This window comes from Giraffa tippelskirchi, chromosome 12 (assembly GCF_054371585.1).
Source record: "Giraffa tippelskirchi isolate mGirTip1 chromosome 12, T2T-mGirTip1v1.2.pri, whole genome shotgun sequence".
Taxonomy (NCBI): Eukaryota; Metazoa; Chordata; class Mammalia; order Artiodactyla; family Giraffidae; genus Giraffa; species Giraffa tippelskirchi.
In genome coordinates, this window is record NC_137286.1 from 3,587,501 (window position 1) to 3,602,262 (window position 14,762).

A 14,762-nucleotide genomic window follows, 5' to 3' on the forward strand; every position below is an offset into this window, starting at 1 on the left:
ACTCTGTGCGACCCCATAGGCTGCAGCCCAGCAGGCTCCGCCGTCCCTGGGATTCTCCAGGCAAGAACACTGGAGTGGGTTGCCATTTCCTTCCCCAATGCATGAAAGGGAAAAGTGAAAGTGAAGTCACTCAGTCGTGTCCGACTCTTAGCGACCCCATGGGCTGCAGCCTACCAGGCTCCTCCATCCATGGGATTTTCCAGGCAAGAGTACTGGAGTGGGGTGCCATTGTCTTCTCCGAAAGCTCCTCTAAATAGATGCTAATTCATTTTTAAGCAGTAAGAAATGATCTCTTGTACAGCAAGATGCTCAACTGTACTGGAAAACAAACTGCTTTGAATTTAGGCTGCAGTACTGCATTTTCACAAAACGGGGGCAAGACACACATTTTTAACTGCTATTCCAAAGTCAATTTCTAAAAACTCAGAGAAGTTCTCCCAACAATGTGACAACTTCTTTCCCCAAAGCCCTAACACCTAGCGGATCTAAGTTTCTGTCCCATGGTCTGCAGTGAATTGTTATTAAGCCCTAGTTGTTCCGTTGTATCTTTGACTTCTCCGGAGGTCTGTCTTTTCTAAAGCGAGGAGAATGGCCCCGGGAAACAAAGCCCGTGATTTATTGGTCGCCTAAAAAATTCCCTCTTCATCTACCACTTGTACCTTCCAGACCAAAAATATTAACAGAAAGGACTAAGTCTGAGAAATCTGTGAATGAACAAGACCTGAAGGCTACATTCAGCCTCACTGTTAAAAAAAATAAAGATAGGAAATACTATTTTCCACTTAACAAAAGACTTCGGCATATAAATGGCTGGGGTATCAGAAAGGCAGTGGGACAGGCACTTCCCACGCTCTGGCGGAAGAGTTCGCGGGATGCCTCTTGGACAGTATCTGTACAGGGTTCTTGAAAATGACTGGCCTTTGATCAATACTTCTCCTTCTTGATTCCAGCTTAAGGAGAGGTTCAAAGGTGTAAACGACAACAGATTTACATTAAAGCACGGTTTACAACAGCTGAAAACCAGGGGAATATAAACAGTATAATTAATAATTGCTTCTATTTCCATTAAAGTCAGGAACAAGACAAATATGCTTGCTCACACCACCACATATTAACATCTTACTGGACTTTTCAGTCAACTCAGGAAAAAGACACTAGAGGTATAAGAACTGGAAACAAACAAGTGAGATTACTTTTACATGCAGCTCTAGTGAACAGCTGGGACATCAAAAAGAATCAGCTGAAAAACTACTGCAAACAATAAGACAATTCAGTAAGGAAGCAGGATGTGAAAGCAAGGTACAGAAATCACCAACCTCCACATAAACAATTAACAGCTATTTAGAAGACAAAACGGGAGAAGGCAATGGCACCTCACTCCAGTCCTCTTGCCAGGAAAATCTCATGGACGGCGGAGCCTGGTGGGCTGCAGTCCATGGGGTCGCTGAGAGTTGGACACGACTGAGCGACTTCACTTTCACTTTTTCCTTTCATGCATTGGAGAAGGAAATGGCAGCCCACTCCAGTGTTCTTGCCTGGAGAATCCCAGGGACGGCGGAGCCTGGTGGGCTCTCGTCTACGGGGTCGCACAGAGTCAGACACGACTGAAGTGACTTAGCAGCAGCAGCAGCAGCAGCAGCAGAAGACAAAACGGAAAAGGAGACCCCCATTTACAGTAGCAACAACAATGGAATATCTGGGCACACACTAAGAAATGTGCAAAAACCTGCCTGAGGGAAACTTAAAAACACCCCTAAAGGGAATGAAAGTGGCCTTAAACAAACAGAAAGACACTACACTCTTAGATGAGGGGATTCAAACATCCTCAAGATGCCAATCCTCTCTAGACATTTTTTAAATTTAATCAAATACATCAGCAGCTTTTTTTTTTTTGCAGTGAAATGAACCAATTCAAAGTTCCTATTGTTTGTAATAATATCCTTCTTCTTGTGAGTCATTTTAGTATGATACGGCAATAGAATGATATTAGAAATCAAGATTTTCAGTGTAAGATAGAGATACAACTATGAAAATTCAAGAAACATGTGAAAACACCATAATGTTATAAAAGCACAGCTAAATATACATATATATATATTCTAGAATATACGTCCACATTCTAGCTCCCTCCATCGAAAGTGCCTGAAAGCAACAGCAGGCCAGTAGCAATGAATACTCCCTAGTACCCTGACTTTGGTCTCTAATATTATTCCCCGCTGAAAGGAATCACAGCTCTTTGAAAAGTGGCTAACTCCAGGACTGGGGGGAGGGGGACACCTTACTGTGCCAGAAACCAGGAGACAAAAATGACACCATGCCAAAAAATACACAGCAGCTCTCCCAACTCCCAGACAATGGTAAAAACTATGCATCTGCACATAAGAAGGAATATGGTTTTCGTAGATTAAAACCCACCGATATCAAGGAAACACATAATGGTATTCACAAAAGAAAAAGCAAAAAGACCTTTTGTTTTCACCATTTGAGGGAAACTTGTAACTCAAAGGCAGAGATGTAAGCTTCTCCTCCCTTTCCAGTAGGAGCTACATGTCAGGATAACCAAACAGGCCCCTTTGGTAAGAAATGGCCCTGCTTTTAGAAGGATGCCAGATTGAACGCTGAAATCTCCAGTGAAACTGTTGACTCGGACAGGGATTATCAAGTGGTGTTTACAGCGCTGGCACGTGGGTGACGGGCAAGAGACTCTGCAGGGTGCAGACGATCACGAGCGCGTCCGACCTGCGGGGCAACACTGGGCACTGGGGAGATGGACGTGCCACCACCTCCTACGGGCAAGGGGCAAAATGCAGCCTCCTATCTGCTCGTCACACACAGCACGCGTCTCGCCCCACGGGGACGCTGTCTCCCCAGTTACACAGCATCACTTCTGATACAGTCTGTCCCAAAAAAGGTTTCCACTTTCAGGAACTACCGGGAGCCGGGGGGATATTTCACAAGGCAATCTCCTTGGCTAATCTAGCGAGTCGTACAATTTGTTGTGGTTTATGGCACTCCCAGACTAGCAGTGACCCCGGGTGCCGTGCAGAAGCAAAAACAAATCCCTGCTGAAGAAGATACCTTCCTCCTAGGTTTCAGTTTATTTCAAGTGTTTGAGAACAATGACCAGCACACACTAAAGAATAATCAGGGACATAAGGACGTAAGACATCATGAGCAACATGTGACAAGGACTTCGGATGCTGGTATTATCTGACACAGACGATAAAGCAGCTGTGCTCACTAAAAGACATGACGTCTGCAAGAGAACACGAAAATATTAAAAAAATCACACAGCAGATTACAAATAGAACTTCCATAAATGAAAAAGTATACCCGAAATCTAAAAATTTGTGACTGTATTTTATGTTTCATTTATTTTCACTATATTTTATGAAAGTATTAGATGGGCTGAAAACTAAAAAGAAAACTGGTCCTTCACCATGGGTAACATGAAACTCTAACAAGAACATAGCACCGTTTTACAAAAAGGCTGAAAAATACAGATGAAGAGTAAAGAAAGATAGTAAATGAAAGATTCCAATACCTATTTGACTAAAGCCGAAGTTGCCTATGGGGAGAGAAACTTAATAAAGAGATAACAACTGAAAAAACAATGGTGTATTTCCTCAGTTGTGTGGGAACTTTCCACACAACTGAGGAAATACAACAATCCAAGATTCAAAGTGAATTGCAAAAACGACTGATAAAAAAGAAGTCCATACTTGGACACCCGGTAGTGGAATCACTGAAAAACAAAAAATCAATTTTTTTTGATTTTGTACCACCAACCGACTTCGTTGGTGGTACAGTGGATAACAATCCACCTGCCAGCCAGGGGACACAGGTTTGATCCCTGGTCCGGGTAAAAGTCTATAAGCCCGAGTCTGTATGGGCAACTAAAGCCTGTGCACCACAACACTGACCCGTGCTTTAGAGCCAGTGCTCTGCAACAAGAGACGCCACCAGAATGAGGAACCCGCACACCGCAACTAGAGGAAAGCCCACGCAGCAATGAAGGCCCAGCAGAGTCAAAAACAAATAAATAACAATAATAAAAAAGCCCAATCATGTCAAGGTCAAAATCAGAAAAGTGGCCAGAAATCACAAACAATGCTTTCCAAAAGAATGAATTTGGCTTCTCAATGCTAATGGAAGTCAAAAGGCAATGAAATACTTATCTTCAGTGTATTGAAGGAACATAACAATCCACAGTTAGATACTCAGTGATAAACAAAATGTCTGCTGCCAGCAGATCTTTATTAAAGAAAATTCTAAATGATGCATTCAAACAAGAATATGACCTCACAAGGAAAGTCTGAGATGCAAAAAAGGAATGAAGACTAAAAAGATTAAGTAGACAGATCTAAACGGTTATCAACAGAACAAAACAGTAATGATGTTATGGAGGACTTAAAATGGTTGGAATTCAGTTCAGTTCAGTTCAGTCACTCAGTCGTGTCTGACTCTTTGCGACCCCATGAACCACAGCATGCCAGGCCTCCCTGTCCATCACCAACTCCCGAGTCTACCCAAGACCATGTCCATTGAGCCGGTGATGCCATCCAGCCATCTCATCCTCTGTTGTCCCTTTCTCCTCTCGCCCTCAATCTTTCCCAGCATCAGGGTCTTTTCAAACGAGTCAGTTCTTTGCATCAGGTGGCCAAAGGATTGGAGTTTCAGTTTCAATATCAGTCCTTCCAAAGAACACCCAGGACTGATCTGCTTTAGGATGGACTGGTTGGATCTCCTTGCAGTCCAAGGGACTCTCAAGAGTCTTCTCCAACACCACAGTTCAAAAGCATCAATTCTTTGGTGCTCAGCTTTCTTTATAGTCCAACTCTCACATCCATACATGACTACTGGAAAAACTGTAGCCTTGACCAGACGGAGCTTTGTGGACAAAGTAATGTCTCTGCTTTTTAATATGCTGTCTAGGTTGTTCATAACTTTCCTTTCAAGGAGTAAGCGTCTTTTAATTTCATGGCTACAGTCACCATCTGCAGTAATTTTGGAGCCCCCCAAAATAAAGTCAGCCACTGTTTCCACTGTTTCCCCATCTATTTGCCGTGAAATGATGGGACCGGATGCCATGATCTTTGTTTTCTGAATGTTGAGCTTTAAGCCAACTTTTTCACTCTCCTCTTTCACTTTCATCAAGAGGCTCTTTAGTTCTTCTTCACTTTCTGTCATAAGGGTGGTGTCATCTGCATATCTGAGGCTATTGATATTTCTCCCGGCAATCTTGATTCCAGCTTGTGCTTCCTCCAGCCCAGCGTTTCTCATGATGTACTCTGCATATAAGTTAAAGAAGCAGGGTGACAATATACAGCATTGACGTACTCCTTTCCCTATTTGGAACCAGTCTGTTGTTCCATGTCCAGTTCTAACTGTTGCTTCCTGACCTGCATACAGGTTTCTCAAGAGACAGGTCAGGTGGTCTGGTATTCCTATGTCTTTCAGGATTTTCCACAGTTTATTGTGATCCACACAGTCAAAGGCTTTGGCATAGTCAATAAAGTAGATATCCAATAATGGAGAAGTCCAAAGAGATGGCAGTAGCAGCCTACCTCTTCTGAGGCATAAATGACATATCATATTAGTTTCAGGTGTATAACAAGTTGTTCAGTTGCAAAGTCATGTCCAACTCTTTGCAACCCCAAGGACTGCAGCATGCCAGGCTGCCCTGTCCTTCACTATCTCCTGGAGTTTGCTCAAATTCACGTCTATTGAGTAGGTGATGCCATCCAACCATCTCATCCTCTGCCACCCCTTCTCTTCCTGTCCTCAATCTTTCCCAGCATCAGGGTCTTCTCCAATGAGTTGGCTCTTTGCATTAGTATCTACTGCAAAATGATCACCACAATAAGTCTAGTTAATACTTAACATCCCTCACCAGACATAGTTACAGAATATTTTACTTCTTGTGATGGGAACTTTGAAGATCTCCTCTCTTAGCCACTTTCAAACAGTCACCACAGTATCATTAACTATAGTCACTGTGCTGTATGTTACATTCCCACGACTTCTTTATTTTAACTGGAAGTTTGTACCATTTGAGTTCCTTCACCCATTTCACCTATGGCTCCACACCCCACCTCTGGCAACCATTTTTTAAATTAACACACTTTAAGGACTAGGTTTATAGAAAAATTGAATGTGCAGAGTCCCCATACCTCTCCCCACCCTCCTCCAGTCTCTTCTATTACTAACACCTTGCAGTAATGTGATACATTTCTTACAACTGAAGAGCCAACACTGATACATTATTATTAAGGGAAGACCATAGTAAGAATTCACTTTGTGTTGCACATTCTGTGGGTTTTGACAGATGTAAAAAGCCATGGATTCACCACATGGCAACATGCAGAGTGGTTCACTGCCCTAAACATCTCCTGCGCTCTGTCTATTCATCCCCCTGTTTTCCCAACCACTGATCTTTTCACTGTCTCCCTTGTTTTGTCTCACCCGAACGTCATACAGTAAGAATTATACAGAAGGCAGCCTTTTCAGATTGGCTCTTTTCATTTGTACTACGCATCGAAGGTTCCTCCATGGCTTTTCATGGCCTGGCAGCTCACTCCTTTGTGCTGCTGAATAACATGCCGTTATCTGGATGTACCGTGGTTTGTTTATCCGTTTACCTACTGAAGGATATCTTGGTTGCTTCCAAGTTTTGGATATTATGAAAAAAGGGTGGCATAGCTTTTTTAAGCACCCCAAATTCTTGCATAAAATTATACAGTGCAACTAAGATGGCAAAACAAATGCCCATGGCCAACAGCGACAACAAAATTAGGTGAATATGTGTCCCCCAAAGACACGTGAGCATATGGGTTAGACCACCGGCAGCCACAGGCTGGTGTGCTCTCAGCGTCTGTGGGGAAGACGTCAGAGAGAAGCACTGAGTGCCCCCCACAGCTGAGAACCCTGAAAGAACCAAAGAGCTGGGTGGGCCCCCTTGAGAACAGCAGCTGAAAGCAGAAGGGGTCTGCACACCCCACAATGGGTGAGGGCGAGGAGTCCACAGCCGGGACTGGAGGGGCCCTGGGAACCCTCAACATTCAGCAGCCGTAGCTTCCTTCCAGAACTAGGTCACACTCGGGACAGACCGCTGGGGAGAGGATCCAGAGTGGACAGCAGAGAGGGAGGAGAGGAGCTGGGGAAAGCAGGTCTGGTATTAGCAGGAGAAGAGACCAAATCAGGGCGCTCAGGAATTAAGGCACCATATTTTTGAAAATTTCACAAAAATAACTGGAGCTGGAGCTCCAGAGCCAGCTCCGCTTTATTTTCACACATGCTCGAGCACCAGGTGGGATCAAAGTCAAGTCCTGCATGGAGTTCTTCTAAGGAAAAAGCAAAAGGGGACTGAACGATGCCGACACAGCAGTGAAAGCATGACAGGGAGACATCCCACAAAGACGTGAAGACTGCAGCCTCACATTCCAGGATGAGACAAAAGACGCTAAAGCGATCACATAATGTGTCAAAGGACTACGTGCATATTAATAGGAAAGCTCAGAGGTAGGTAATAACTCTGTAAAGAATTAAAAGAAAAAAAATTATTTCAGAAATGAAGATTAACTGGAGAGAATACAAGAGCAAATAAACACATCAAACGCCTCGCAGGTAATAGCACATAAAGAAGAGAAAAAAAATTAAATAAAAAGGAAATGATAAAAACCCAGAGGGAGACAACAAATACAAAAAATAGGCAAAGAAGATTCAGTGTTGGTACAACAGGAGTCTCCAGAGGAGTAAATGAAAGCAAGGGAACAGAACAAATCCTCAAAATAATAATAACCCAAGAAAAAGAGACTTGGTATTAACACTGTGAAAGAACACAGCACGTATGTGGGAAAGTCAACCCAGAATGATATATTCTGAAATCACTGGACTTAAAAGAAAAAAAAAAAATGTTTAGGCATCAAAGCAAACAAATCAAATAACCTATAAGAGAAAGAAAATTAAACTGACATCAGAGTCGGACAGCGGTGCTTTATTGCAGAAGGAAATGGAGAACACCCTTAACACATACATGAAGAGAAAACGTGAACCAGGGACGTTCTACGCAGACGCTCTCTGAAGTCTGAGACAGAGGGCTCCTCGAGAGGACGCTTCACAGCAAAGTACCGAGAAGCATCGCAGAGACGGCGCTGAGCGTCAGCCGTGCGCTCCTGCGGAGGACACGTGCAAGCGGGGATGCGGGGAGAGGGCAGCTGGTCACGGCCAGTGACCCGCTCTGACAGAGACAGAGTAAAGCTATCAAAACAAAAAAAAAGCGGGGCGGGGGTGGGGGAGGCAGTGAAAGGATGCAAGAATTTTAACCTTTCAGTCATCGTACTGGTCAAATGTTAGTATGATTTGTCTGAAAATACACTCAGTATAATGTGGGATAAAAAGAAAGTCGCTCAGTAGTGTCTGACTCTTTGTGACCCCATGGACTATGCAGTCCGTGGAATTCTCCAGGCCAGAATACTGGAGTGGGTAGCCTTTCCCTTCTCTAGGGGTTACCCCGCATTGCAGGTGGATTCTTTACCAGCTGAGCCACCAAGGAAGTCCAAGAACACTGGAGTGGGTAGCCTATCTCTGCTCCAGCAGATCTTCCAGAACCAGGAATTGAACTGGGGTCTCCTGCATTGCAGGCGGATTCTTTACCAACTGAGCTATCAGGGAAGCCCAATGTGGGATAAAGTAAATGAATAATTATCTGATATTTAAGTTCTATTTATTATCTCTGGTGTCCCTGAGAACCAGAAATCTCCATGTGACTAAAAGGAGGTGCAAGACAGAAGTCAAATAAATGCCTGAACCTGAATGGAGAGTATCAGCAGGAACTCCTGATGTGCTATATCCTGAAAAAACATGTCTTTTCTAGTCTGGTCCACTGAAAAGTCCTGTAAACAGTGACCATTCCAATAGCAACGAGAATTCTGGCACTCAGACTGCAGTCTTGAAATACCATCCCCCACTAAAAGAAAGCAGGACTTCCCCCACTAAAAGAAAGCAGGACTTCCCCCACTAAAAGAAAGCAGGACTTCTGGGACAGATGGCTGATTCTAAAACTTGTACGGAAATGAAAAGAGTCAAGGCAATTCTGAAAAAAAAGCTGAAGGACTTAGACTCCTCGATACCGAAACCTGCTAGGGTGCATTAGCACTGCCTGGACACAGCACAGGCAAGCCCGTGGAACAAAACAGGGCCCAGGAACGGATCTGCACAGTGATGGTACTTTATTCACAACAGAGATCACACCGCAGTGAGTGAAGGAAGGGTGACCTTTCCAACAAAGGTACTGTGCCAGGGAGCCACACGGGAAAAAGGAACTGTGATCTCTAACGTCGCAGCACAAAACTTAACTCGACGTGGACTGTACAGTTCAAGGTGAAACGGCAAAGAAGATTTTAGGAAAAATGACATAAGATAACATTTTCATTACTTGGTGGAAAGCAAAGATTTATTAAACAGGCCAAAGTACTCTCAAAGTGCCAACGTCTTTGAGAGTGAAAACTCAAGATATAGAGCAGAAGAAAACGTGTGGTTTCCATATCTACAAGGACCTCCATCCGAACTCCAACAAATCTATGTTTGTTTAAAAAAAAATCTTAACAATCCAATGAGAAAGAAAGGCCTGGAGACTTAAGCCTGCACTTCACAAAAGAATATATCGGAGCAGATGACAAACCTACACGGAGATGCTTCCCTTGATTCGCCATCAGCTGGCTTTGAAACCAGCTCACCAGAATGGCTACAATGAAGGACAAACTACAGTGGAACGAGGTATCTCCAACATGTATACAGCCAACAGAGCGTTCATATCCAGAATAAAGAACTCTTCAAGAAAATTAAGAAAATGTCAGGCAGTCCAATGGGAAAGGACCAATCAACATTTGTAAGGACACCTGGCCTCATGATAGAAATGAAAATTAAAGCAACAGTGAGCTCCTATACTGAGCGACTTCACTTTCACTTTTCACTTTCGTGCATTGGAGAAGGAAATGGCAACCCACTCCAGTGTTCTTGCCTGGAGAATCCCAGGGATCGGGGAGCCTGGTGGGCTGCCGTCTATGGGGTCGCACAGAGTCGGACACGACTGAAGCGACTTAGCAGCAGCAGCAGCAGAGCTCCTGTAATGAGATCCTGTTGGCCTGCAGTAAAGTAGGCATACAGATTGATATGATAACATCGAGAGTCCAGAAATTAATTTTTACATTTATGGTCAATTGGTTTTTGATAAGGATACCAAGGCAACTGGGCTTTCCAGGTGGTGCTAGTGGTAAAGAACCTGCCTGCCAATGCAGGACATGTAAGAGACTTAGGTTCAATTCCTGGGTGAGGAAGATCCCCTGGAGGAGAGCATGGCAACCCACTCCAGTATTACTGCCTGGAGAATGCCATGGATAGAGGAGCCTGGCAGGCTACAGTCCATAGGGTCACGAAGAGTCGGACATGACTTAAGTGACAGCATGCAGGCATGCACCTTAGCATGCCGCCTTAATGGCAGAAAGCAAAGAGGAACTAAAGAGCGGAAAAGCTGGCTTAAAACTCAACATTCGAAACACTAAGATCACGGTGTCTGGTCCCATCACTTCATGGCAACTAGATTGGGAAAAGGTGGAAACAGTGGCAGATTTTATTTTCTTGGGTTCCCAAATCACTGTGGAAGGTGACTGCAGCCATGAAATTAAGAGATGCTTGCTTCTTCCTTGGGAGAAAAGCTGTCACAAACATAATCACAAACCTAGACAGTTATTAAAAACAGTCACCACTTTCCTCACTATGGTCCATTTAGTCAAAGTTATGGTTTTTCCAATAGTCATGTAGGGATGTGAAAGCTGGACCATAAAGAAAGTTGAGCGCTGAAGAATTGATGTTTTCTAATTGTGGTGCTGGAGAAGACTCTTGAGAGTCCCTTGGACTGCGAGGAGATCAAACCAGTCAATCGTAAAAGAAATCAACTGTGAATATTCATTGGAAGGACTGATGCCAAAGCTCTAATACTTTGGCCACCTGAGGCGAAGGGCTGACTCAGTGGAAAAGACCCTGATGCTGGGGAAGACTGGAGGCAGGAGGAGAAGGGGACAGAGGATGAGATGGTTGGATGGCACCACCAAGTCAATGGACATAAGTTTGAGCAAATTCTGGGACATAGTGAAGGACAGGGAAGCCTGGTGTGCTGCTGTATAGTCCACGGGGTCACAAACAGTCAGACACGACTTAGCGACTGAACCACAAAGAGGCAGAGAGCACATCAGTGGTTGCCCGGAGCTGGGGATAGGAGTGGGGGCTGATGCCAAGTGAGCACAAGGTAGTTTTTTTAAGGGGTGATGGAAATATCCTAAAACTATTAATACATTGTGGTAATGGCTGCACAACTCTACATGTTAATTAAAATAATACACATTTCCAATTACAGTTAGTGAATTCTTTAGTATGTAAGTTATGCCTCAATAAAACCTTTAAAAAGGCTATGATTTTATTTTATTTTATTATTTTTTTTTCTAGTCAAAGCAGCTTCCATTTATTTACAGTTTTGAAACACATTTTTCATGACTTAGCTTCCTAATACAAAGAGCAAAATGGCAATGAAAGATAAACTTCATGAGATACTAAAATTATATAATTTGATCACGAGAAAAATTAGATACTGGTTAAGTGAATTGACATATGTTTTCCTTTTCGCCTTTGAAAGATTTTACTCAAAACCTGAAATACAGTGGTTTATTTCAGATCACACAATCATGTTTCTTCTCATCCATGGATCTCAGAACTTTTTCATCCTGGTTTTGAGGAGGAGCAACCAGTCTTGAGTTGATGGGACCAGCATGATCCAGAAGGACTCCGTGACAGCACAGCCATGCTTTTAGGACCAAATTCTCACAGCAGAGAAGCAGGGAGTACCCAGAGGATACCTCTGCTGCTGCTGCTGCTAAGTCGCTTCAGTTGTGTCTGACTCTGTGCAACTCCATAGATGGCAGCCCACCAGGCTCCCCCATCCCTGGGATTCTGCAGGCAAGAACACTGGAGTGGGTTGCCATTTCCTTCTCCAGTGCATGAAAGTGAAAAGTGAAAGTGAAGTCGCTCAGTCGTGTCAGACTCTTCGCGACCCCATGGACTGCAGCCTACCAGGCTCCTCCATCCATGGGATTTTCCAGGCAAGAGTACTGGAGTGGGGTGCCATTGCCTTCTCCGTAAAAAGGCTATGATTTTAGGAAAAAGAAAGAAAAATCTATGGGTAGAGCTAAAATTATACTCAGAGGAACACATGGTTTTAAATTAAGTGAACTCTGTATATAATGGCCAAGGGAAAAAAAATAAAAGAAAACAGGATAATTAAAAAAGTGGAAATGAAGTATATTGAAAAGGAAATAATCAGAAGAATAAATGAACTCATAAGGAGACAGCACCATCACAGAGGTAGAAGAAATTAAAAGATTCATTAAAGAACATAAGGTATGAGTTAACAGATGACCTGGCCTAACCTGACCTCACAAGGGAGGAATCTGCAGATTTATCTCTGACCAAAGCCCTAGGCCCAGCTGAGTTCTACCACAACCTTTCACCCTATGCTATGGACTGTAAGATGCATCTGTTATTCTATATTTTATTTCTGCTAAAATTGGGTGTGTCTTATAATCTGAGAGAGATGGCGTGAGACAGTGGTATAAAGACCGTGAGAGAGCGGTGTAAAGTTCTCTAGACTGTATTCAGAAAGAGCACTAAGTGCCAGGACTGACACACTTTAGATCCGATCCGATACAGCGGTACAGAAAGGGAGGAAAACGATGCCCAGCTTCACGCAGTAAACGCGGAAGCCGAGAGGAACGGAAATTAATCTGAACCCAGCACGCAGAAAAGTTACGCCGCGACAACACTGAGGTTTCCCTCAGTCACGCAAGGGCAGTTCAAAACCAGAAAATTTATCAACACGGCAGTTAGTAAGTTAACATCTGAAGGAGAAAAACCATACGGCATCTGATAAAATCCAGCAGCGCTGCTAGGACATGACCCGCCAGCCACGGCGAAACCGAAACAGCGGTGCCAGACGGCGATCGTGGGGCAGCAGTATGCTGGGTCACGTGATCCACCAGAGCCCAAGGGCCATTTTCACATCAAACCGGGGAAGGCTGGGGCCGTTCACCAGAGCGGGAGACCACGGGGGGCATGCTCTCACCTCGGCCGCCCACGCGTCGCTGGTCCCCGCTGAAGGCACAATAAAGCTAAAGTCACCAGTATCTGTTGGAACAAACACTGGGAGGGAAAAATACCTAATTACAAATGACAGGACTACACATAACGGCTGCTAACAAAAATATTACTAAGGTTAGTAAGAAAATTTGGTGACAGAATAAGAAAATATTAAAAAACCAACAGCTTTTCACTAGATTGATAAGAACGAATTAGAAGCATAGGTGGGAAAAATGCAACACAAGAGTGACAAAATCTAGAAAGCACTTAGGAGGAAACTCAATGCAAGGGTAAAGAATCCCAAGAAAAATCATAAAAGCTGACAAAAAGTCAGAAAACAAGACCTGAAAAATGGAGGCAGCATACCAGTTTCCTAGATGGCTAGATATCATAAAAATATAATTCCCCAAGTAGTTATATCTTTAATGTAATTCCAGTCAGTTCCCATTTTCTTCTGAACCAGTCAAAAATTACTCTGGCATGCTTACAGAGGCACCGATGTTTTAGAACAGCCAGGAGAGATGCACCAAACAAGACCGGCGAGGGGCACAGCTTGGCCAGGGTGAGGTGCGGGCTACGTGGGCGCGTCTTTCCTTCTGGGCGCGGGAAGGGAAGGGGTCGGCCTGGCAGGGCACAGCCTCGTGGGCAGGGGCCAGCCTCCAGCCGGGACAGGCCCTGGGGACAGGGCCCGGACAGCTGCAGATTCTGGCCGGGCCTCCTCAGGGCCCCGGAGGCAGGGACAGCAGGCGGCTCTTCACTCGCTCGTGGTGGGGCAGGGGTCCCCCTGGTGGGGGAGGCACTGGCTTCAGCAAAGCAGGCCCTGGGGTTTTGCTGGATGGGGCACCCCCAGAACCTAGAGCAGGGCTGGTGTGGGGGTGTTCTACACGGTATCTGGTGAATGGCTGAACAGCACCAGAAAGGCATGGACTACTGCGGAGGGAAGACTCCTCCAAAAGGACTTACTAGGCACATTATCTACTACACAGCTAACCCAAATATAAGCCAGATGTAAGCTCTGCAAAAGGCAGTGAGAGGAGAGCCTGGATTCCTAGCAAGTGAGGGGTCAGAGGTACATCCACGAATCCATAAATCCCTCCCTCCATCCACTATTCCACCCCCCTCCATCCACCCCACCCCGCATCCATCCACCCCCTCTCTCTATCCTCCCCTCCTTTTCTCCATCCATTCTTCCTCGTCCACCCCCTCTCCATCCACCCTCTCTCCCTCGAACCTCTATACTGAGCTCCAGGCCTCTGCCCTGCAACATGGAAGGCACGGGAATACACCTGTAAAGATGACAGGCTTCCGGCTCCAAGTTCATACACAACGAAAATTAACCGGAGAAGACCCACTGTTAGGGATTTAAGGTATGAAAAATGTTTGATGCTTTATTACACTAGTCTTATATGTTAGTAAACATTTCTGAGATTCATATTTGACTTTGGGGTCCTTACCTTGCTTCCCCAATAAGATGTTATGTACTTTGACCTCAAAATCTCCTAGAGAAGCACTTTTAGGGACTGAATACCCCCCAGACAGAAAGGGGTGGCTGGGCTGTTTGGGGGGAAACTTGAAGC

General features: G+C 44.5%; 1 protein-coding gene and 1 long non-coding RNA gene across 42 annotated transcripts in view; one reads left to right on the forward strand and one right to left on the reverse strand.

The window, feature by feature from the left end:
• Positions 1-14,762, reverse strand: part of PPP2R5C (protein phosphatase 2 regulatory subunit B'gamma) — a 150,918-nt gene that overhangs the window by 115,676 nt on the left and 20,480 nt on the right. Inside the window, exon 6 of one of the 41 annotated variants that reach the window (XM_081548825.1) lies at positions 14,417-14,536. The exons of the other annotated variants lie outside the window; for them this stretch is intronic. The gene's annotated coding sequence lies outside the window, so the exon portion shown is untranslated. The remainder of the gene's footprint in view (positions 1-14,416; positions 14,537-14,762) is intronic. 41 annotated transcript variants of the gene reach the window in all.
• Positions 1-14,762, forward strand: part of LOC145529111 (uncharacterized) — a 30,414-nt gene that overhangs the window by 12,131 nt on the left and 3,521 nt on the right. Inside the window, exon 2 of the long non-coding RNA XR_014070932.1 lies at positions 13,676-14,552. This is a non-coding gene — a long non-coding RNA (uncharacterized LOC145529111). The remainder of the gene's footprint in view (positions 1-13,675; positions 14,553-14,762) is intronic.